Raw genomic sequence first — 25,405 nt, forward strand, 5'->3', positions numbered from 1 at the left:
TATACACACACACATTCACCTTCAGCCCAGCTTTTCAACAGCTGCCTCACAAGGAATCTCAGTGAGCCCCATCTCTCATCCTCTGACACCCTTCATACATGTGTAAGTAGAAACACAAAGTGTGGACTGCAACATCAGAACAATGCACTTGTGTCGTCAATCGTTTGCACTCGTTTTGCAGAAATGCAAATACCTTCATAAACAAGATTTTCTAGAGGCCTAGGAAAAACTGCTCCACATTTCCTGACCTTCTACTGTTTTCTTGAAACCCTTCAGGTTTTCAGACTTCAGACAGTTTTGTTTCTAATGTTACTTCAAAGTTTGGTGCTATCCTCCTTCAGCAGTGAAGACGAGCCAATCTTTCATGTGACTTTGCTCAGGTGTTCATCTCCCTGCCACACACACTTCATTACACTAATTTGCTTTCACATATTAAAGCTGAATGTACATATTCATAGATCAGGTAGTATTCCTGTTATGAAAATCGACTGTACTTCGAGCAAGAGGACCCTGATGGATTATTTGACATCTTCACGCTCCCTCAGTCTAAAGGTTAATTACCACTACTGACACAGTTCCTAAGTGCTGTTTGAAATAGTACAATGCTCTACAAATGTATACAGCAAAACCCACTGCAATATGAAATAGCCCAAATTTAAACTAGCTGAGCTTAAAAATTATTTTTGACTACTCTCAGTCAGTGAAGTTTATAGATATTTACCCATGTGCCGTACAACAGGGCATCCTCCTATCAATTAAGCTTTCATGTGCTCAGCAAAGGAGAGAGGTTTTTGCCCTACAGTCAGCATAGTCCCCTCTGAACACAAGAATAATGCATGACTTGGCCAGTCACTGTCACCAAGCAGTGCTGTGTACGAACTGCAAAGAGCATTTTCATGTTTAGAATGAAATCATTTATTTTTAAATATTCAGCAGCCAGTGCCTTCTTGGTATTATACTCACAGGGTCTCAAGTCACAGGCTGTGATTCCATGTTGCCAGGAAGGCTACTTGTCAGCAGCTGTAGTGAGAGCAGCAGCAGGAGGCTGAGAACAAGCCTGTGAAATAAAGTGCACACGCCAGAGACAGCACAGTGGCTGCTTTGCTAAGTGGCACCGAGCGCTTCACCCTGCGGGAGCCCTCAGATCTCTGCGCCGAGCAGCTGGGTTGCACTTTTCTCCTATCAATAATAATGATAAATAATAATAACAGGAGCAAAGTAAAGGGAAGCTCTGAGCTCACAGACTGCATCAGGTGGACTTTGTGCTCCTGCTTCCAAGTGCTCAGGGATTATTTGCCCACCTCTCCCCCCACAACCTCTGCTTTTGCAGGGCTGGCTGGGGGGCTGAGATGCAGGACTGCCCTGTATCCAGGCAACGGGCAACCCTGAGGCTCTGCCAACCTCTGCAATGCACAACAGGAGAAGCTGGGACAGGTACCTCCCCAGACCTCATGGAGTGTGGGATAGGAGGAGCTTCTACAGTTTCAAAGAATAAAGGCAGAGAGCAAAACAAGCTGCCAAACTACTTTCTGCCAATGAAAGCATGTTCCAAGGTATCCCTGAGGCTACCTGGTCTCCCTGGGGCTGCCTGTTTTCCCAGCACTGCTCACTGGGAAGATACAAGACTTACTGTGACCTTCTCTTTTCTTTCTCAGAGCTCTGTGTGTTCTCACCTAGGTACACCCTTCCTACTGCAGGAATTTTCCAGATTTACTAGCCACCTGTAAGCAGCAGTCTCAATTCCTGGAGCCATGTTTTGACCCCACCAGTGATGATTAATGGACATGCACCCACATTGCCAGGCTTCAGAGATGGTTTGTGGGAGGAAAAGATCAGTTGAGAGCAGATGATTCATCAATCCTTATTTTCACAAGAAGTTCTTCATCGATAAAGGGATAAACTTCTGGGCCAGAGAGGTATGTGGGAGTATGTACACCGACTCCAGTGGCATTCAGATTTCATGGACAGTGCCTTGGGCAGGCTTACTCATGATGCACTGTTCCACTCAGTTTCCAGCTTCAGCTGAAGTGATGACTGAGACAGTCTGATGAAGATTTCATATTTGAGGAAAGACCAAAGAACACCATGAGCTAAGAAAGTTACAGACACAAACCTGGTCCCCGAGCATCTTCAATTCTCAGATAATCTACAGGCTACTGATATTCAAAACACGAACTGCAGAGGATGAAGCTATTTGACAAAGAACTGGAAATATGCTCAGAGAGTTTCTGTAGTGTTCAGCTGCCTTTAAAACAATTCTTCAACCTACCATATGGACATTATGTAATTGCAAAATGTACAGGGAAGAACAGTCATGAATAAAAAAGGTATGACAAATTGCTGCACGAAGATGCTCTGATCCAAACCAGGATTAATTCAAAGAAACCCTGTGTCTAGGATGAAAAAGGGGTCACAATGGCCCTTTCCTACCTTGCTTGATGCTGTGTCAGCCGTAGGTTCTTAGCCACAAACATAATTTGTGACATAGCAACACTGCACAGCAAACACAACAGGTATCCTAACCTTCCTCATCATCACAGTACTAACACACTATCCAGTCATGATTTTTAATTTCACTCACCGTGACTAGAAACATTAAACAAACACTATCCCAAGAGCTGTATGAAAAGATAAAATCAGGAGCACTCTTCAAAACTTGGGAATTCTCATGACTCCTGCTGCAATCTCAGCTCCTTGCCCATAGCTTTCCTTCTCTCTTACCAGCTTTTACAGCCTCACTGTCTTGGCAAATAGCTTATTTTCCTTCTAGCACTGACAGCTGTTATTGTAGGAGACAGCACAGTATAAAGTTACTCATTAAGGGAGGTAAAGAACTACCTCCCTTCAACTCCAGTTGAACTTTGGGGAAAAATAAGTACAGTCCTTCTTTTCTCCTTTGAGAGCAATGGCATCAGAAAATAATGGCCTAAGTGCACTTTGTACAGTTGTCCTCAAGGAGATTAACTCAGGGCATGCAAGTCCCATCCTTTGCAGGACAGAGTGTGGCTTACCAGCCAGCTACACCAATTTTACAGCAATTTGCTTAAATCAGAAGGGCGTGTACCAGGTAGGTGCCCTGGATTTCAATCTGATTTTACCCACTGACAGAGGAAGGGCAAAGCTTTCTACCTTTTAAATCAGACAGGCTTTCACCCCCAAATTCTTATGCACATAAAGACTATCTTGAATCACATAAATCTTTTTTACAGCTTCATGTCCATTTTGCAGCACTGCCTCAGCAAAAGCAAGAAGAGTTGCAGCAAAGAATCTGGAGGTATGGTAAGTGGAAGGACAGAAGGATAAATAAAGGGGCAGGACAGCGATGTGGCACCACTGTAAAGCACAGCTTCAGCTTTCTGAGACAAGATGTGCTCCAGATCAGAGGTGACAGCAAAGATCCAAGGGGACAACTTAATCCTCTGTTAGGAAATCACTGAGATCTTCAGAGCACACTTCAGCAAACCACGGCCACCACTGTCTTCTTCAGGACCTACAACTTAAAATTCCAATTTAAGTGCTTTGGAGAAAATAAGCCAGATGTTTTCACCCACTGCAAAACCAACTCTTCTGCCTGGTGCTGTTTTGTGCAAATCGATCCCTCACTCAGAAATTAAAAACAAAATGAGCAGCACTGAAAGACACATCAGAGGAGCTCTGATTGAGAGGAAGCCCAGAGTGATGCTGATTGATGACTCCCAGAATGCCTTTCCCTGAAGCAATAATGAAGTACGTGCTTGGGATGGAAGCCCTGAGCCCTGCATGGAAACATTTGAACAGCTCGCCTGCACCCACAGACCTCCCTGCCTGAGGAGCGTATTTAAAACAGTTCTGCAAAGCACTACTGCCAGGGTCTCTCCTGAAAAAAAAACAAACATTCCCTTCCCTTCCATCCTCCTCCCCTCTAAATCAAGCTCCAACCCCAAATCTGGGGGCACCTCTACTGTGTGTATAATGGTATCTGTCCAACATTCCTCGGTAACAGAACCACTTGGAATGGGGAGGAGAGTGCTGCTCACCCTGGGCAGGCACAGTGCAAGGGATACAGGGGAGATAAACAATGCCCTTTGGAGGCTTCAAACAGAGCCTACTGCTGGTGCTGAAGGCAGTGATTTTAATCCTCAGCTGCAAGTCACAATAAAAGAGAATTAGCAAAGAAAACATTTAATGATAACAATGAGCATTCATGCCTCATTCCTTGACTTGCAGCTGAGAGTATTCAGTAATTCAGAGGTGGATGAGAAATTAGGAACAGGGACAACCGGAGCAGTCTCCCTGCCACTAAGAGTGGCAAAAGCAGCTCATCAGCAGAAGGAAGAGTAATGCCCCAATTGTCATTTGCCTGCCAGACAAGCCCCAAATCTTTCAGAAATGGGGCCCAAAAAGAAATTTTATATTTAAAAAAGACCAAGCAAATGAAAATTACTCTGCATTAGCATACCCTGAAAGAACACAGCAAGATGATCAAAAGATTCTGTTGTTTGGATGACAAAAAGAAAAAAAATAAAAGGCCAAACCAGATGGGAATATTTGCTTCAGTTTGAACTGGTAAAGATTTCTTCTAAAACAAAAATAATACAAAGGTATTCCTTCACATTAATTCCCCAAAGTTTTGTTGAATCTAAGATGAAATTTTATTTTTTTACATTTTCTAACTTAAAACCACCACACAAAACACCACACAAAACTTCTTTTTATAAAATGTTTGGATCTAATTTTAATAGGAAAATGTAGGTTTCATTTTTCGATGTTAAAAAGGCCAGCTTCGGCATTTCTAAACAAAAAATATATTGCATTAAAAAATCTGGAAGTAAATATTTTAATGTTAACAAATATATATATATATATGTAGCCCTACTATTGACTGAATCTATTTACTTAATTTTAACTTGATTTTATGAAGGTGTATGGTCTCTGTGAAGATTCTTGGATATAAAAGATTGTGCAATTTTTGTCTTTCATAAAAATTGTCTTCTACAGAGATGTGATTCACACACTTGATATGCACAGCTGATTTCCTGTTCACAGGAAAAGAACCATCATAACACTAGACTTTGCATCAATTGTCATTACTACTGATCAATAGGAAAAAAACACAGAGCAAAAGACCAAGATCCCAAGAATCTCAGGCAGCGCTTTGGGATTAGCTTTATACACCTAAAATTCAGGACTACTGAGCATCCCTGGGGATTTTTATTGCTAGTCCTAAACATCTGGATTTACATTTAGCTAATTACCAAATGAGTTCTTTCCAACTACATTTTGGAAAAAAAAAAAAAACAAACCAGAAAACATTTCATCACTGCTTTTTAGAAGTCACCATCACTTATCCGTGTTTCCTGAGATGATTTGTGGAATACACACAACTTTTTCCAACGTGTGGTCACACTAAGTCTCCAGGAGAATCAGAGCTTTGCTGTACTGATCTTCAGGTATTTTAAACAACCATAAATTGTGCTCATGTGAGCAGTCTCTACTTACAGCCTTTACTTTGAACACTGGCTTTTGGCAGAAGGACCCAGAATAGCAGAATGCCAACTCCTGGTTCCAATCAGTTCAGAGAGACTTTGGCCTTCAGTGCTGCTACCAGATAACATACAGAACTGGGAGATGGAAAGGGAAATGGAAAAGCAAAGGCAGTCCTGGCAAATGATTACACTTTCCAGTAACGTGATCCATACATGAATCCAGCTCACATGCCAATAATTGTGATAAACTTATAGCTCCATTCTGAGAGCTGAGCGCTTTAGCATGGGGAAAAAAGAACAAACTCTTTCCTTCTCGTTAACTGAATCCTTGTGGGAGAAATAAGTTAAGGTTGAGGATATTATTTTTAGCTTTCTTGGAATGTACTCTTGGATATACTTTGCAGCCAGAAATGTTTTAAATGGTCCAGGTCAGTTTGATGAGTCAGTGACAAATTCTGCCTTGCCAAACATGTTCTCTGCACTGCACTGGGTGTCCAACTTTCTCTCTCTAGCACCAGAAAGAGCTACCCAGACAGCAGCAAGAATGCCCAAGCCTGATAACCCTGCTGCTGAGCATGGGGAAACCAGTGGGTTGGATAGCCATGAACTCTAATATCCTGTCATTAACAGCCACCAGGAAAAAGTGCCAGAAACAGTTCAAGGTGGCAATTACACAAGGCCAGTTCACAGGAAAAGCTCCCTCCTACCCTCCTGGGCTCAGGAGCTGGTTCCTGCCATGCTGCAGGGAGGGACTAAGCCTGTTAATGCTCCTAGATACTTTAAAATGTCAAGACAGTGCTACAAGTCCATCTGAAAATTAGCACCTCGTTAGTGATTGGGCATTCGAAAATAAACCTTTCACAGATGATTAAAAAAGGAATTTTATGTTGCTTAAACACACTTCTTTGAAATATATTTATATTTGCACATGCTGCTGGAGGCGTTGGTCCACTCATACATGTGCCCTACTCCACGTTTTTGGGAGAGGAGCAGCTGCAGACACGTTCAGCTCAAGACCTCCATGTGCTGGGCACTGGAATTTAAAATACAAGCAGAGCACTGCCTTTATAACCCCCTCCATCTCATCCAGCCACAAAATGCCTGTCCTCTCTACCTCAGCTCTCCTGACCCTTGCTTCTGAGGAGAACAGCCCTGAATGTCCAGCACAAGCCTGTCCAAGACTGCTCCTACTTCCTTATCTGCCACCAGCTGTCAACAAATGTAATGTGTGCCAAGGATGCAACTCCCATCCATTAGAAGGTAACCGGAGCACGAGCCATCTTACAAAGGACAAACCAGACTTTAGATTATCACTATCTTTACTGTGCACAGGCCTGGCCAGCAGCTGACCCATGTGTAGGCTCCTCTCTCAAAAGAGCTCTCAAGATTTTAACTAAATAAATGCATCAATGCAAGCAAGAAAGAAACCTCGGCTTTAAAGCAGGTCAGGGCACTCGATACTAATAATAACCTTTTTCATGCTCTGCAAGTTTAAAAATCAGCTAGTTTTCCACTTATTTTCTTTTTAATGTAAGCTGAATAGGAATTTTTTGATATGAAGTTTTACAAGGGAGGAAAGGGAATTTCTGGATTACTTCTTCAATTTTTTCTTCTCATTCCTGTTTTGTCATGGAGAGGAGGAACAACAGGGAAAAAATAAAGATAAACCCTCCAGAATTAAAACTTTTTCATCATCAAATGTCTCTGAAAGGAATTCAAAGATCCACAAAGCTAGCTTCTACACAAAATAAAATGCAATTCCTACACAAAATATCTTATCAGCTGTTTCACCATCTTTATATAGATGAGGAAGGAAGGCAGGGAAGAATCAAGCTACTTCTCGCTGTCAGTACGCAGTCTAGGCACAGAGCTAATAATTGAATGCAAAATTCCCCAAAACCACTTCACTACTTAGAGTGTAATACTGTCCTTATTACTGATTTTAGCAGTTATCACCTTTCACTGATCCCAGCTCTTACTCATAAGCCCAAGAATAAAAGTTTCAAATACATGCACACATACCCCTCTTATGTATCTGTTTCCTGAGAAGTCTCTACTGCGAGAGAATGGTTCTAGCAGCTTTTAAACTAAGTCCCCAGCTTTACTGAATAATTTTCAAAATGCATAAATCAAAAATGACTGTACTTTTGTAGGTCTCAATATAAGCAATGCAAAGCCTTCACTGCCATTCTCAGACACCCTATCTCAGCCACTCCACCCAGGACATGGCACAACAATGAAAGGCAGCTCTGCTTTCCTGTCCTGTAACATGGGGTAGATCTCATTTTCCCTTGACAGAGCACTTTACCCATGATAGAGTTAGTCAAAAAAGCTTTAAATTACTCTGAAACATTCGATGCAAGTGACAGGAGCTGTTAGAGATATATTTCTAATGACAATTTCTCTCTTCTTCCATCATGATCATTTCCATGTTACACAAGCTCCCAGCTTCAGGGTAACAGCATAGCCCAAACCAGTCCCCACATGGCCCATGGTTAGCATCAGAAGGATTAGCTCCAAGTCTCTGCCAAGGGGCAGTACCTCCCAAAAGGCCAACCCACTGCTGGCAGAAGCAGCTCTAGCAACATTTGAGTCCTCTAGAGCCATTAGAGGCACAAGTGGCAAACACGTGCCACACTCTCAGCAGCCACTTACAGCCTGATGAGCACCCCTGCAGCAGAAGAGCTGAACCCTCCCTCCATCCCAGCTGAGATCACAAGCTCTGCTCCTCAGAGAAGGGATGCTCGGGATGCATGGCTGACCTGGCACTCCCCTCGACGCTCCTCTCTCCCCGGTTAGCGCGCGCACAGCGAACGTCGGCCGTGCAGCTCCTGGGACAGTCACAGTGCGAGCAGGCTGCCACCAAAACACACGGCCTGGGAGCTTGCAGGGAGCTGGGAACAGCGGCTGCTGGGCCAGGAGCATCCCATTTATCTGTGCAGAGCTAACTCAGACGTCCCATGCCAGCCATGCACATGTCAGAAGCCATTTGCCGCTTCACTGGTAATTTGAGAACCGAGCACACGGGGCATCGCATCGTTCCACACCACTCGCTGTGACAGCTCCTCTTGATACCACAGCGGGCAGCATTTAGGAGGCACCAAATTGCCTTTCGTGAAGAAAAAGCTACGTGAGCTCATTCCCCTGCTCTACCGAGCCCAGAGTAAAGTCAAGCCCAGAAGGCTTCCCCCGTTTTTTCTGGAGTATAAATACAATTTATCATAGAGGAAGATTCTCTTGGAGACTAATTTTGTAGGTATTGGAGAGTAGCACAGCTTCTCCAAACAATTTAATTCACAGCCAAATGAAAAATTAAAGAAAATTAGAATTTTCGCAGTACGGTATCCGATTCTTTTGGTCAATGCAGCCTCCATTTACAGGCTTATATAAAAAACTCCAAACCTTTAAAAAGTCCTTACTCCATTCTCACAAAACTGCAGTTTCTTTAAAAGTTCAAGATGTTCACTTATTAACATCTTGAACACTTCAAAGTGTTCAAGATGTTAATAAGGAAAAAAGTGTATATTGTCATTGCACACACAGATAATCATCATAATAATATTGAACTATTAATATTCTGCCCCCAAAATGTGTTTATAGAAAGTACTTTCCCTTTTTCCACTTCTGTAATCACACCTCAGCAAAACACATATTGAGTATTGTGACATAATTGTGGTAAATAGACCTCAAAATTTGTTGCTTCTTCTTTCTAAGAAGGAGTTGGTTTTTTTCTACTTTAATTTTTAACAGGTTTGCAACATTATCAGTTGTTGAACAGATTTTTATGGGGACAATCAGCAGAGCATCACAAGGAACCAGAAGTGATGGCAACCACTGAAAGCACAACTAAAAACTGCATCTCAATTCAAGAGGCTACAGGAGGAGACAAAAGGAAGAGCACTCAAATCTTAGGCTCACATGCACAAGCACGCACTCATTCCTCTCCAAGAGTTATTTTTTCCCAGCTCCCAAACCTATGCTTTTCCCACTCCAGGCTCTGCCTCTGCTTTCTGGAGTCAGGGGATTTGGCCTTTTTTGTGCTCATGTTGCACCAGCCGTTCCTTTGTAGAAGTTGCTAAGTGGATGTGTTTGAAGTTCAGACTTCTTCAAGAAAGCAGGCACTTTCTGTTCATCAACATGTGACAGTTGCACCAGGAAAAAATCCCAAACTTCAGGAGTCCTTTCCCTGAGCTGGTGCAGGTTTAGACTGACCCTGCTACCCACAGAACTTCATCCCTGAGATACTGCAGCTCGCAGCCTGGCCTCCTGCTGGCTCAGGCATTTCGCCTGCCTGCTGGGATATCGGGCTGTGCTCATCCCCAGCACTGGGCTTGGCCATCCAACAGAGAGGAAGCTGCTGGCCCAAACTGGTGCATGCCACTCACTCAGCACTCCAGCTGCAAATATATATGAGTGTGAAGGGAGATTGTGAATGAAAAGGGATGCAGAGGGGTGCTCTCTGCCTCTGTCCCATGGCCTGAGCAGCCTCTTAAGCAAGAAAAAGAAGGCAAGAAAACAAACATCATTATTACTGATTACTACTGAGTTCAAGATGCAGGAAAATGCAACATCCTAACATCCTCTCCTCCTGTCATAGTAGCTGGACCTCATCATTTGCCACTTTGCTTGCATCACCTGAACTGAGATAATAGAGACAAAGTAAATCTTTTGCACAACCCAAGATGATATACCGTGTGTACCATGGGCGACCGCTTTTCATTTGCCTAGAGCTTGCATCAAAACAGAACTACTTTCAGCAAGGGGGGGGAAGAAAAAGTAACTGAAAGAAATAAATTTTTAGAAAGAATGTAACATTATGCCATTTTCCTTATATGGCCACTGGTATCCCGTGTGGAGGCACAAACAATAACCAGCTTGGCAGGGGATGGAGTAAGAAGAAGACTTGGGGGAAAAAAATTATATGTATATATATATTCCCTGCTGGCCCTCACCCTCCATTTCCTCTTGAATTTCTTTGTGACTGCACTGAAAGGGGTCAATAGCTCCCAGCTTGAGAAATGCAGCTTTTGAAAGGACTATCACCAGCATCTGTATTTAAAGCATGCCTTTTACTTCACGGCCCCCCAGCTAATGCAAAGCTTTTAAAAAGCGAGCAACAAGATAAACTTTGAGGGTAAAGAAAAAGCGAAGGGGAGAGGAGGAGCAGTGCCTGTCTGCCTTGGGCTTACTGACACTTTCACTGGAATAAAGCTTGACTGGCAAAGCAGGGACAGGGAACATAAGCTGCAGATGATCCAGAGTGCTACGGATCATTACCCCTGGCTTTAGTCTCCACCTCCCCATGCTTTAAAGCACATTACAAAACCACATGAAGCAGCCAAGCACCAACTGGAAAAGAGTTTCAAGTAATTAAAAACAATGGGAAAATTAGAGCAGGACTCATTGAGCATATCAAAGCTTCAAAATCTTCAGTGTTTAAGAATTTTGTATCTGACAAACACAGGCAACTTAGTCAGATTTTAATAAGTTTAATTAACTTATCTTGATAATGAAAGATTGGACCAGTGGCTAAAATTATATATAGGCTTTCTGTTTGAAGAAATACTCCAGAAAAGCTATGGCATGTTAGAGCCAGGGTTTATTGAGAGGGAGAAGGAACAGGACTGTAACCTCCTCCGTTAGTGCCAGAGGACAGAGCCTATGTGGAAGGCTGACACATGCCCAGTTTTTCAGGATCCCCAGGCTCCATTTCACATTGAAGACTGATTCAAACATCCAATGGCAATTATATTGCAGTTGCTTTTTCTATTAGGATGTTGTTTTTAGTTCACTTTGGAAGCGGATGAATCCACACAAGGAATTTGCGCAGCTCAGCTGTTGCTGTACTCTCCAGGTGTAACCCGGTCATCTGCATTCCAGCATTCATGGGCCTTAGAAACTAACTGTTCTCCCTAATAAAACTCTTCCAAATATGAGGAAGAAAGCCCAGGTGAAATTCCACAGACAGATGCTCTACTTTGTATTAACGAAATACAACCAGTTGTGGTTTTCCAGCTCAAATTTATTTCTGATTATTTAAGTGGAGCCTTTCAGTAAACATTAGAAGAGGCCCACACCTTTCATCTAAGACAAGCCTGAAATTCACCTATGGAAAGGTGCAGTAGTACCTCCAGCAGCACCACACACAGCAAAAAGGTATTTCATCCTACCAAATTGTCTGGGAGAAAAGCCAAAGAGACCAGAGAATGCTCCAGAAGCACAGAAGTAAATTGCCTCTGCGAGTCTCTAGCACTGGCAGCATATGACTTTGCATTTCACTTTAGCTCCCAATCATGTTATCTCTCTCACAGGCATTCAAATACATTAGTCTGTTCCTTATCAGATCCTGAATTATGACTGTAGAAAAGCTCCTAAGTCTGAGAAATGCAGTTCAGAGACATTTATGGGGCTGTAATGAGTACTGACAGATAAGCCACACTCATGCAAACACGCTTGCAACTGATGTCTGGTTTAACACAATACAGCCCTAAGCCTTCCAAACACAGCCTAGGAAACAGAATCCCCCCATCACCTACTACTAATTGCATCTGCAGCGGTCAGGGGTTGAAAGAGAAGTAAGCAGATTAATTCTATTAGTCTGTGCAACAGTATCCCAAGGGGACAAGGGAAAATCCCATCATTTAAATCAGGACTGGTAGACACTGCTGGGAACCATGTTACATACTAGTAGGGGATTAAGAGTTTGGACCAAAGGGCCTCATTTTTTCTAGATCTGGTTTCCATGAGTCATAGCAATTAGAACTGCAAGGCTTTTGTGTTTGTTTTTTTCCACGTACAGATGACCTGATACATCTTTCCGAGTTGAAAATAACATTATTAAATTAATTTCTTACTAAACCCCTTCTCCACAACATACATTCCTTTATTTCTTTTTCTTAAAAAGTTTTCTGTTTAAATTACGGTATTTCCAATACAAAATTATTTTAAAACACAAAATTTAAGTATTACTTTATTAATACCTCATATGTAAATTTTTTCTTTTTTCAGCATATTCCTTCCACTCTTTTAACTGATATTTATCTCAACCATATGGGCAGTCTTGATCCTCTGAAAGTACATTTTGGCTGAGAAACATTCCCCATGCTGTAAATACATTGAAAGATTTCATCCCTGCAGACATGGCAAGCAGAGGTGACAAAGCCCCTCTTGAGCCAAATGAATGGAAAAAGTAATTTGCTCAATCCAGTGCAAGTGAGCCCGAGTGTCAGAAGCACTGCCTTACCTGTGTGCTGCTTTGAGGGGACAGGCTTTCAGGGAAATACTTGTTCTCCTCAAGAAGTCCGGCTGTACGAGTATGCACCTGTCAGGAGCCTTGCTTCAGGTCTCTAACACTGTGGTTGAGGCTGGTCAACCTGTCAGAAACAGCAAGGAAAATACATAAGACACATACTAGACCTGAGGGGAAGGCTGCCACCTTGTATTACTTCCTCCTGCTTGGGTAAAGACCAACTCTTTCTTGTACACCTGAAGGAAATGAGGGGAAGTGTCTCCCAGTGACCCTGAAGACCCTGACAAGGTCAGGACGAAAGGCAAAATCTTCTTCCTTACTTTCCAGTTCATTAGGCTGACCAGAAAAGGGCTTTGACTGGAAGGCAACAGGAGGACAGGACTATTTTTGCAGAATAAGGAGGAAGCAACACAGTTGCTCTGCATTTTCCCCTCTTGCTCCTCTGCACAGCAGAGGAGAGTCATGCCCAGGAAGAGGTGCTGTGAGTCCCCAGAAGGCCAGTTCCAGAGCAGAGGATGGAGTGGTGTGTGATAAAACATTGGTAGTTTTGTGTTTAACACACACACACACACCCTTTCTGCATTGTAGGCAGCAAACATGCACACACCTGTTCACCTGCTGGAGCGATGGTGAAGCACCCCTTGTTCTGAATGGAGGGAGCCAGAAATAACTGAGGATCAAAACAAAGGTGATGGAGTTGAGAGGCAGGTAAGGGTGGGAGGAAGACAGCAACAGGTGCTCAGGGGGTGAAAGAATAAGGCAAGCAAAAGAAGGTACATCAGAGCCTGCAGAATTGCATGAAAGGCCGGTGGGAGAGGAGAAGGGATCATGCCAGATTGCATCTGTTTTCTACTCGCAGAAATCAGCCAGACACAGGGCACAGAGCTGGGGCCATGGCTTTAACTGAGCAGTCGTTCCGTAGCAGCTCCTCTCTGGAGAGCAGCAGCGAGTCTGGATCTCATTCTCCCTGACAGCTCCAGCTCAGATATGAAGGTGGCGCCACGCAAATCCATTTCATGATATTAATTCTCTCCTCTCTGGTCTACCTTGTTGATTTGCTTTCTTTTGAAGCCCAAATCCTCTGCCCTGCCCGCTCCAGATCTCAGGGCCCACACCCAACATCAGGTAGCATCTCCGACCCCTCTGCATCACACAACACTCAGCACCTCCTTCAGGATGGAGATGGAAAGCTAGGAGAGAGGGTCTTGTCACAGCAACCTCTCACTCAGACAGGGCTGCAGCAGGACATGTCAAGCTCCCCATGGCTGTCGTGCTGTCTGAAGATGACAGCCATACTGAGCCGAACTGCCATTTGTCAATCCAGGGATTACAAAGCCACCTACAAGCCAGCTGGAAAGTGCTAATGTCACACCAGACCACATGAAAGGAAATTCCTCCCACGCACAGGGTATCAGCCCTCTGTCAGCAGCTCCCTGCTCCCCAGCGCAGAGGTGTTGTTTCACACTTCCCCAGGATGAGAGAGAGGCTTTAGTGGGAGCAGAGGGGCATTGGAGAGGAGAGCTCTGCACCCTGGACATTCATCTTACATGCAATAGAGGGGCAGCATGGCCTAGAGAGCAGAGCAAGGGCCCACCAAAAGGTATTGGGCAGATGTTCTCCATGCCTGTGTCTCCATGGACTCTTTCAGCTGTGGTTCATCCTCCCATGGATGTTTGTTTACAAAACTCTGCTCTGCTCTGTACAATCTGGCATTTCAAATACACACATACCAGCCACATCCTGGTTTCTTTGAAGGAGAAGGGCAACTATTTGAGAGTTGCCAGGGCTTGTATGTAGGAAATGCACATCCATACACTTCTGCACAGGACAAAGTGCCTTCTGCCTAACAAAAACATATCCTATTGCACACAGTCCTGGTCCTTTCAGACATAAGGTATTGAATATTAATTCCCACCCTTTGAAGACAGTCAGGGGAAAAGTTTATTCAAGTTTTTAAAGTGATCTGAAACCACGACATGGAAAGTGGCCCAGGCAGGCATACCAAGAGTCATCAAAATTTTGATTCTATGGCATCTTTAGTAGCAATTTTCCCTTTTCATTATGGAAGAACAGTCCTGTCCATGTAAGCAAGCCCCATTCATCCCCTATTACTATTCCAGCTGATGCACCACTGTGATCAGAAGCAGAGGGCTATAATATATTTAGGGTCGCTAATAATGTATTTTGTCTTCTGTATGTGCTTGCTCAGATGAGAGATTTCAATAATCTCTATTCAAGGAACATTAAGAAACATAAGATATATCAGGTCGTATAAATCCTCCTCTCCAGTGGAGCACCATGCCTCTCCTCTCCCCTCTGCTTTGTTTAATCCAATTGAAAGTGTCTTGGGCAGCAGGAGTATTCTCCTTTCTCTCAGCAGACTCCAAAAAAGTCTGACAGAGGGCTGTCTTAAACACTTGTTTCATGCATAGAGTCTGTCTGGTTTGTTTTTTAAAAAAATGTGATTCCTTAATATCTCACTAGAGTAAAAGCAGTAGCATGTGACAAATGTGAATTAAGAGAATAAAAAGCAGGCTTCTTCTCCAAGGTTGATGCAGAGGGACAGAGATGGACAGCAGCACTAGAGCATCCAACACTCCTCTAGCCTGCAGGTGAATTTTCAGTAGGGGAGTAGGCCCAGTGGTCTATGGATCATCTGGGCTCAATACATTTTTAATATGAAAACAAAAATAAACAAAAGCTTAATGCAGAATTTCTCCAGGTTGCTGCCCCGGTCTCACATTCTCTCTAATCAGCACTGGCTGCTATCAGAGACAAGACCCTGGATTACACATGACCTGACCCGGACTAGCAGCTCAGGGGTGCTGCTCCCACAGCACTGCACTGAGCCCCACACCCTGGAGGCTTTAGACTCTGTGGCTCCTGAGTTTGATTTAAGGGGCACAACTGACTCTACTGGAATTTAGTTTCTAAAAAAAAGTTTTGTTTTAAATCCAACCCTCGTCACAGCTTTCTCCCCACCTCAATGTTTCTATGCTTTGGGGCCCCAGAGGGGGTATATTTTGCAAATGACATAGTTTTCTCCCTTGTATGCTTGTACAACCACACACATGGTTGTACAAAGCCACTTAATCAAGCATAAACAACGAGAGTTTGCACTACATACTGACACAGACATCAGGAGGAACACAAAGCATTCCCATTTAACATTTTATGCATCAGAAATAACACCAAAACAAATGTAAAGCAAGCCAACTCCTCATTACTTAACACAACACAAATCTTTGTGCATTATATACAAGTGAAAGGGAGCCGTGGAGTTGGCATTAGCTTGACAGATGTTGAGATGAGCTGCACCAGAACTGAGTGTCTCAGCCTGAAACAGTGCATGTTAAAAAGGTGTCTGCTTATTGTTTGATATGTGTATTTATTTACATAGACAGCTTGCTGACATGCTGAAAGGTTGGGGAGGGTGGTGTAGGCTGGCATTTTAAACTCTCAGCAGGCATGCAGCAAGTGGTCTGTTATCCTTTGGTCATGTCACTAGCTTCCATTTTATTGCTGAGTGGTAGCAAAAGAGGGGAGCAGGGGAGGAACCAGGATCCCTTCCACTGTGCAGACTTAACTCCCCTCCAGAAGCTTGCCCTTAGCACATCAGGCAGCATTTCCAAGCTCAGCCTCCACAAGCATGTTGTCCCTCGGGCTCACCCTCCAATTTCTGGGGCCTCTGTGCCTTTGACACAGACATGAGAAGGGTCTCTAAAAAGCAAGTTAAGGGCAGCTCCTTGTTGCATAAAAAGAGATTTCTTTTTAACTAGAAAGAAAGCTAATTAAGTGGATAAAATCCCACAGGTTGGAACAACAGCTGAGGAATTATCTTTCTATCAGGTTGGTAATGAGGACTAAAAAACCTCACACAAACATTAACAGCTTCATATGGGCTCATTGGCATTTCAGATCAGATGTGAGATTTGGCATTCCCAGGAGCACCAGATCCAACTCCAGTTACAGACCAGACTATGGGCAAAATGCATTTTGCCCCGATGAAAACAGTTTCGTCACAATGTCTGAAAATTAAAGGTACGTATCTATCTACACAATAATTTTTTTCCCACAGAAATTACGCCCAGGGAGAATGTAGGTCACAACACCCAATGCCTCAGGTTGATCTGACTCACCTCTGAAACCCGAGTTTAGATATGTCAAGTGTGTGTGAGAGTTCTTCAACATGCTGTGGGAGCAGCCAGCACACATTTGGGTGCACATCAAATGACGCGATCAGACACCGGCCAGATCCGCCACCTCTGCCCCGCTGAGTTCACAGAATCATAGAATAGGCTGAGTTGGCAGGGACCCATCAGGACGGTGGAGCTCAAGGCCTGGCCGCATGCAGAACATCTCAGGAGACAAATTGTGTGCCTGAGAGCATTGTCCAAATGCTTCTTGAACTCTGTCAGGTCTGTGCTGGGACAAATATCCAACCTAAACCTCCCCTGACTCAGCTTCATGCTGTGTGCTCGGGTCCTGCCCCTGGCCACAAGAGAAAAGAGATCAGTGCCTGCCCCTCCACATCCCCTTGTGAGGAATGATGTTTCCCCTCAGTCTCTTCCCCAGGCTGAACAGACCAAGTGACCTCAGCTGCTCCTCATATCCCCTCCAGACCCTCCACCACCCTCATGGCTTTGGGCACTCTCTAATAATGTCTTTCTTATATCATGGCACCCAAAATTGCCCCCAGCACCCGAGGTGAGGCTGCCCCAGTGCAGAGCAAAGTGGGACAGTCCCCTCCCTTGCCTGGCTGTGATGATGTCCCTGATGCCCCCCAGGACAAGGCTGGCCTTCCTGGCTGCTAGGGCACTGCTGGCTCAACCAGGACCCCCACGTCGCTTTCCTGTGGCAGTGCCCTCCAGCCTCTCTTTTCCTAATCTATACACACGATCAGAGTTCCCCCATCCCAGGTGCAGAATCCAGCATTGCCCTTGTTACACTTCATGTGGCTGGGGAATGCCCATCTCTCTGATATCTCTGATCTCTCTGCAGAGCCTCTCTGTCCGAGGAGTCAACAGCTCCTCCCAGTTTAATATTGTCGTGGACTTACTTAGCATTCCTTCAAGTCCTGCATTCAAGTCTTAATGAAGATGTTGAGGAGAACTGGGCCAGGGATGGAGCCCTGTGGAACCCCGCCAGTGACCAAATGCCAGGCTGATGTCACACTATTCCCTCTAAGTCTTTGTGCCTGACCTGTGAGAGCCAGTTGCACAACCATTATGGGATGTGTTTATCCAGTTATATGTGGGATGTTTTGTCCAGAAGGATGCTGTGAGAGACAGTACCAAAAGCTTTGCTGAAGTCCAAAAAGATTACATCTGCTGGCTTTCCTAGATCAGCTGGGTTGGTTACCCTACTGTAAAAGGAGATGAGGTTTGACAAGCACCACTTTCCCCTCATGCAGCCGTGCTGGCTGCGACCGGCAACTTGTTGTCCTCCAGGAGTTTCCCCACCAACACTGCTGGCTGCTCAACTGTTAGCACTCACAATTACTACTTAATGCTAGCAAAATAATACAGATTTTTTTTCCCACACCCTGAAAGGGAAAAACTACCTCATCTGGGTCCTATGACAGGAATGGCAATCATATTCATGGTAACCACTGCAGTAGGGGATCCTACCACAAAGAAGCCCTGTGGCCTACTGAGTGCCATGCTGAACTGCAGCAAACTATTCAAAGCTACATTTCAGAAATACTTGAACTTCCCTGGCAACTAAGGCGAAGGAATTTGTCCCCTCCCCACAAAAGAGAAAAGGAAAAAAGGTGAACTACTGGCCATCTTTCCCAAACACGCCTTTGCACATCTTCCTGCCCCTTTGTTGGTGTTCATACCACGAGAGGTGATATTTCTTGGTCCCACAGAACCAAGCTTCTTACTGTGTGCAGCATAAAAGGGCTCCCTTCCCAAAAAGCTAGCTGACTAAACAAATAAAAAGAAGGGAAAAAAATTGTATTTCCCTTGTTACAGATGGGAAGCAGGAATCCAGAGAGACGTTGGCAGTAAAGATCCGGCAAGAAGCCAGTGAATGAACTGGGAAGAAAACATCTTCAATTTTGAAGCTTATTCCTTCAGTATGGAGATCACTGTTTCTTCCTTTTCTCTTCTCCTGTTTTTCACTCAAATTTGTTCCTTTTACAGCTTGTAAAGTTCATCCTTAAAAACAAAGTTGATAGGCTACTGATGCTTCTCATTTTTGTGGGGAGGAGATTTAGGGATTCTGATGTAAATAAGTGCAAGGAACTCTTACCTGGCACCCAAATATTGCCCCAAAGAGGCCAAATGCTCCCCCCCACCATCTCCTTAAATAAGCAAGTGCGGGCAGGTGCAGTTTTGTGAAGTTTTTTAATATACCTGATCATGGGGCTTTCAACTTACCAACTCAGAACCACTCTAGTTCAGGTACTTCCAAGGTAGCTGTTTCATATATTATCCATGTGTTATCAGTCAACACTCATGACAGCCCTACCAGATGAAAAAAATATTTTGAAATTGCATGGAAATGAAAGACATCTCTTTCAAGTGTTTCACTAATTAGCCAGACTTACCAAAGGCTAAGGATAATGGAGTATTTCCCCACTATGTCTGCCTCTCATTAATTCAAATGCCCTCTGTGCCCTAAACCTATTGGAAGAAGAAACCAACTGCACTTCTGAGCAATAGGATTAAATTACCTGCCCCAAGGAAGCAGGTTGCCTAACAGAAGCATTTGCAATATTAATAGCTACTTCAAATAATTTAAAATCATCATTTAACAGCCATCAGTACTTCCTCAGTTTTTCTTGAGTTTGAAATATCTGTAGTGCATAAACAACAGTCAATCTAACTGTTTTTCAAGGTTTTTTTCTTGTTTGACTCAGAAATGATGCTTTCTGTCAGCCTGAATTGTTAATTTAGGTTTGCTATTGCTGCTCTCTCCTCTTTCCTTGAATAAAGGGCTGGCTGATCCCTGGGATACTGCAGCACAGCACTTGGGTTTTCACACTCAATCTGTCACTCTATTAGCTCTACAATCTGCCAGTTTTCTACCCTACTTTTTAAAGGCTCTCATCTATCTCTTGTAGCTTTTTCCTCAGATTCACCTGAGAAGGAGCATTGAAAATTTTGGGCAGGATGTTCCCAGAATTACAGGAGCATCTAAGGGGAGAAAAAAACCCAGACATTCAAGGCAGCACACACTGTGTGTGCAGCAAGGGTGTATGTCTATTATAGCAATTCAAACATCTTCTGGTAATGAGGTGGCTTTGGAAAGGCTTTGATTCCTGCCCAGGGAATTTAGTGTAGTTTGCTTGCTCCATGAGAATGCCATGGGCTTCCTCATGCAGTGTTAGATTCAAATATACTTTCATCTGCTACAGAGTTTTATGTATAATACATGTGTGTGTGATTCTGGTCCTTCAAAAGGTTTCCCGGTGAAAAAGCTAATACAGAATGGAGCACTTCATGGAGTTGTATAGCTCTTCAAGTCTCCTTTGGAATGTGTCATTAGTTCTGCATAACTGATATCTCTGTTTTATCTTCTTCAGATCCCCTTTGTTTAAACAAACTCCAGATTCCCCCACTCCCAAAAAAATGTCTCTTAAGTCCCGATTGTTTTTCTTGAAACACACAATAATTTTAAAGGGCTTAGCAGGAGTATTTCAAGAGGAAAAAGTACACAAAACCCAATAATCAAGTGATAAAGGCCAAAGAGAAAGCCACAGTCAATTATAGAAAAGGACATGCAATGCTGTTCCATTATCCTCTTGAAATGAAGAGTTAAATCTTGCAAAATTCCATTCCAGTGCCTGCTACTCCACCTAAATCCTCCTGACCACAGCAACAAAGCCATTCTATAGCACATCTTGACATTTTCATCATGTTCCCAACATCTAGCTCATGGTTCAAAGGTTTTGGTCCTTCAAAGTAATGAAACTGGTGATGAGCACATGAAATCAAATTGCTAAGTGCAAAGAGAAAAGAAAGTTGATTTTCCAAGACAGGGAGGAGACCACCCTCTCCCTTCAAATCCTTCTCTATATTCCCCACTGAGCAGGTCAGGTCTCCTTGACCAGATGTCACATCATTTCTGCATCACCTCAGTGTCCAAATTTGTTCCTAACTGCTTCTTCCTAGAGTCTGGGGTTGCTCTGGTTGTGCACAGGTACAAGCAAGCCACAAAAAAGCTTTGATTTTTGGAAACTACTGAACTTTAGTTCTGCATAAAGGCTATCATGGAAGAGTACAGTACAAATACACCACCTGTCTAAGTCAAAATAAAGCAACTTTAAAAATTACCAGTGAATAAACTTCATTGGAACATGCAAGCCAGCAAAGTCACTCACGAAGCATGGAAGTACAGTTTAACTGGCTAGGATGGAAATCACACTGTCATTGAACAATAGGGCTGTCCATGGCAGAAAACTGAGAGAAGGAGAGCTGAGCCCTACAGAAATAGCTACTAGATTTTCAAGTACCAAGAATCAGATGACAAAAGGTAAATACTATTATCAACTTAAATCTTACCGGCCTCAGAAGGGTTTGCTCTGTCTGCACAACAGAAAGACACCTATTAATGACAGAAAGCCTCTAACTGGGAGGAATGAAGAACATACAGAATCAGCCCAACAAAGAGTTGTGCAAGATAAAGAAGAACTCTAAGTTAACACCAGGCAAAGGCATACATCCATTCCATTCCTCTCCCAGAAAACAAAAATAAAAAGTTGTCAGAAGAGCTGTGTTTTACTTCTTCCCTTCTACTCACTGTACGTTTAAGAAAAAAAAAAAAAAAAACAAAAAACCCAAAAAAACCTCAAAAAAAACCAACAAAAAAAACCACAAAAAAAAAAGTACCACAAAAAAAAAAAACCCAAAAAAAAAAACCCAAAACAAATACAATAATCTTTCTGACCACTAATCATTCAGGAAAGAACAAATCTGACTGAATTTTTTCCTGGAATTTAGTGTTAAAAATGGTCAAAAACTTCAAAACCTTTCAGTGGTCCAAAAGAAACATGACTACTAGTAAATGCATTAGCAACTCCAGCACATGTTAGAAACACAGGCACGAGGTAATTGTTTCTTTAGCTAAGGCTCAATTGTTTGAGCACTTTACAGCCATGTTGTGTTGCATGGCATTCAGCAGAATTACAGCACAATAGAATGGACTGACTAGGGAGAAGGCAGATATTAATTTCTTGCTGGTATTTTCTGCTGATGGTGCTTTTAAGGACTCATACCAGCTTTCATTACAAGGGCATCTTCCCTATTTGCAAATGTTTTTCATCACCAGCTTTCCCCCCAACCTATCCCGCTGTTTTTCTCTTCTGTCCTCTCATTCAGCTGTTTAAAGAACTAGTAATCAAAAACAGGGCAGCATAATGGAAGTGGCAAGTGTGGAGTTGCTCATGCAGTTTAGATCAAGGACAACTGTTGTCATTATATGGCACAATACTCTGAAGATCCTGCAACAACCCTGGATGAATCCCAAAGGATGTCCCAGAACTGGAGAAATGGGATGCCACCCCTCTGGAAGCCGCAGAAATCAAGCTCTTTGGCTTGCTGTCACAGTGTGTCAGCAAAGAAACATCTTTCTCTAGCTTTCCCAATTATTAATGCACTTATTAAAATGTGAGACAATGTATTCTGTAGTAAAAACACTGTATTGTCTCGTGAATACCCTTTTGGAGGACTCAGGCAATTAGAGAAGGAGAAATGCTGAGCCTTGAATACAAGGGAAGGAGGGATGCCAAGGGAAACTGCAATTCCATTGAAATTGAGGGCAGAACACTCTGTCTGCAATAGGACCATAAACATATCCCAAACAGATGTAGAGAGGCTAGCTTCACAAAGTTTTAGAAGTGGTCAGTGGTTGGGGGATGCATCAGTACAAATGTCTCAGTCTGGGTGTTCAAGCCTCCTGAGGCAAGAAATACTGAGCTGTTTCTGAAAAACCTGGCTCTCTGGAAGTGTTTCGAATGAAACCAAAAGAATCCCCCCCCACTCTCAAAACTTTAGATATCACTGACATAAATGGTGGGACTTCTGCCTTGCTCATTAGCCCACAATTTTAGACGTATTCCCAAAATGCTGCACATGCTGATATGCCTGTCTTTTCATGCCTGGTCATGTAACAGTCTGGAGAAGCCAAAATACAACTTTTTACCAGCCTGAACAATAAAGAGGGGTTCTGACTCTCAGGTTTCCTCCAGACAAGTGGGACCCAAGGCTATTCCTTCCAATCAAGACTCCTCTGTTTTTCTATTACAGAGCTGCTTGCAAAGGTATGTCTTGAAAATAACCATGGCCTTATCTTTTGCCTGACCTTCCCCTGTGCTTTTTTCTGTAATTTCAGCTTCAATTTTTTTTCAGCATTTCAATAAAGGGCACATCTGCAATTCAGCAATTTTGCACCAGCCTAGAAACAGTGAAACGGAGACAGGGAAAAAGAAAAGACCAACACAACTTGTAAAACAGTTTGGCAAAGACAGTGTGAACTAATATAAGCCTATTGGCCCTACAATTGGCAACAAGACCTTTTACTTAGCTTTGAACTGCAGCATTCCACAAGAATCTAGAGGAGACAACATCCCAACTAATTAGGTGGGCAGTGCCATCAGGAAAACATGACAAGGAAACAACTGCACAAAAACTCTCTCCTGCATTATTTGTCTTGGTCTCCAAAAAGGCTTCCAGATGAGCTGTGGCATAGCTCCTAAGACAGCTGCTCTGGACAGACAGCTGCATTTCATTTTGGGTGGAGTTAGGTGTTTAAAGGCCCTCAGAAAGCAGCTCTTAGCTGCAAGATGCCAAAGAGAGCTCCTGCAAGGGGAAACTTTTGTTCTCTTTGACTCACCAGGGGAAAGCTGCTGCTTGTAATTGATGATTACTTAAGCCAGCTCTAATGTCTAGCTACCAGCTGGCAAGGCACAGCAGTCTGCACAGAGCTCCAGCGAGGACCATGGAAGAGCTTTGTATCAGAAAAATACTTTTTGGCACCCCACTCCTGTACCAGGGGTTAACTGGAAACCAAGAAGGTCAAACAAAATAATCGGTGTCAGCTCTGCCAAATGAGCTGCCGACCAGTGAGACAAGGAAGCCCTCACTAAAAGCAATAACAAGAGGCAGGAACTACTCTCAGGGCCCAGATAATGCTCCACAGGGCCCTTCTCCACTGCAACCAGAAATTCTGAGCCAGACATGAAGCTTTCCAAGGCAGACATTAAACATTCATTTGTAATAAACACCCTCCTGACCCTCAGGGACCAGTGAGAGGTGTGGGGAAACACAGCAAACAGAATCCAGAGAGGCCAGATGCCTTGCATTGTGGTTATTTGAATATGTGAAGAAAAATAGTAGGAGTGTTTTCAAAATGGTCCATGGACCATACTAAGAAACAGCAATGATATTTTTTATTTTGGACACCTTAGTTCTTCGAGGGCAGTTTGCCCTTATCTCTGAACAGCAGAAAGGCATGTTTCTCACTGTTATTTTAGAAATGTGTGCAAGAATTTCAAACATGCTCTCTGCTTTCCAATGCAATCCTTGGACTGAAATGTCTCCACATTTGCAATCATTTTATCTCTACAGGGCAAGGGGCAGTTGGGGACAGCAGGGGGAAAAGGGATCTGTGGGACCACAAACCAAAGATTGGGACCCATAAGAGCAGCTGGCTATTGCTCACTTAGTGGCTCTGGCTGGTCCCATTAGTGATGGATTTTATTCATCTATTGATTTTATATTCATGGTATTGTGGTTTTAAACAGAACTGTGGAGTTCTAGCAACATATAACAGGAAAAGTCTTGTAAAATCCAATGGAAGGGCACATACAGGGCGCTCTGCAACCATCACTGAGGGTAGAGGTCACTATGTGCAGTTTCCACAGGAAATGCTTGTAACTCACCAATATATATGTACAAATTTTTCATAAATTTACTAATTTTCACATATGCCAAAAAAAATTAAATTATTAATATTTTGAGATCCTAGCAAGAAGATGGGCAAAGACAGTGAAATTAATAAAAATGCAGCTGAGTGCATAGCTGAAGCTTTACAGCAAATTTGTTCATTTATGGTAATGTCCACTGCGCATTAGCATTTCCATAAATACTCTGTAAATAAGATTAAAAAGGATTGTTTCAGTTTCTGCTGATAATCAAGTGCTAAAGAATGGCTGCAGAATAAGAATTTTGTAATTCAATGCAAATATTCGTGCAAGAAGCTAGATCCTATGAATTATACGCATTTAGTCAGGGAGCAGAAATACTATTGTGTGACCTATATGTCAAAATCCGAACTGAATCGTGCAGCTGGAAGCTGAACACTTGAATACCAGCCACTGAATACTAAAAAGGAATTGCCTGTAAACAATCAGCAAACCAAGAAGCAATCTATGAATAATTTCAAATAAGTTGTGCAGTTGAAAAGTCAGTAAGTTATTTGCAGACAATTTGTCAACAGAAGAACTCACATAAAAATGTATTTTAAAATTTCTACAAATTATCACGAAGATATCAAAAGAGCATCTATGATTCATCATGAGAAGACATAAGTAATTATACCAGGGGTTGAAAAGGCATTTTCTTTCTTGTATTATATTCTATAACCAATCAGGTACATTAGAATAATATCTTTAGTTATAATTCTGCTGATCCCCAAGGCATAAGCCATTAGTGTGTGATGGAGACACGATGATGAAACTTGA

The 25,405-nt window shown here is 43.0% G+C and overlaps 1 protein-coding gene across 6 annotated transcripts in view; it reads right to left on the reverse strand.

Moving 5' to 3' along the window:
- Nucleotides 1–25,405, reverse strand: part of TSPAN18 (tetraspanin 18) — a 129,829-nt gene that overhangs the window by 45,384 nt on the left and 59,040 nt on the right. For 5 of the 6 annotated variants that reach the window (XM_084207915.1, XM_084207911.1, XM_084207912.1 and 2 more), the window contains one exon: nucleotides 12,709–12,838. The gene's annotated coding sequence lies outside the window, so the exon portion shown is untranslated. Of the gene's footprint in view, nucleotides 1–12,708; nucleotides 12,839–19,100; nucleotides 19,180–25,405 lie in introns of those variants that run through there. The other variant, XM_084207914.1, reaches the window with a different exon arrangement.

This window comes from Fringilla coelebs, assembly GCF_963513975.1.
Source record: "Fringilla coelebs genome assembly, chromosome: 6".
In the NCBI taxonomy this organism is placed as follows: domain Eukaryota; kingdom Metazoa; phylum Chordata; class Aves; order Passeriformes; family Fringillidae; genus Fringilla; species Fringilla coelebs.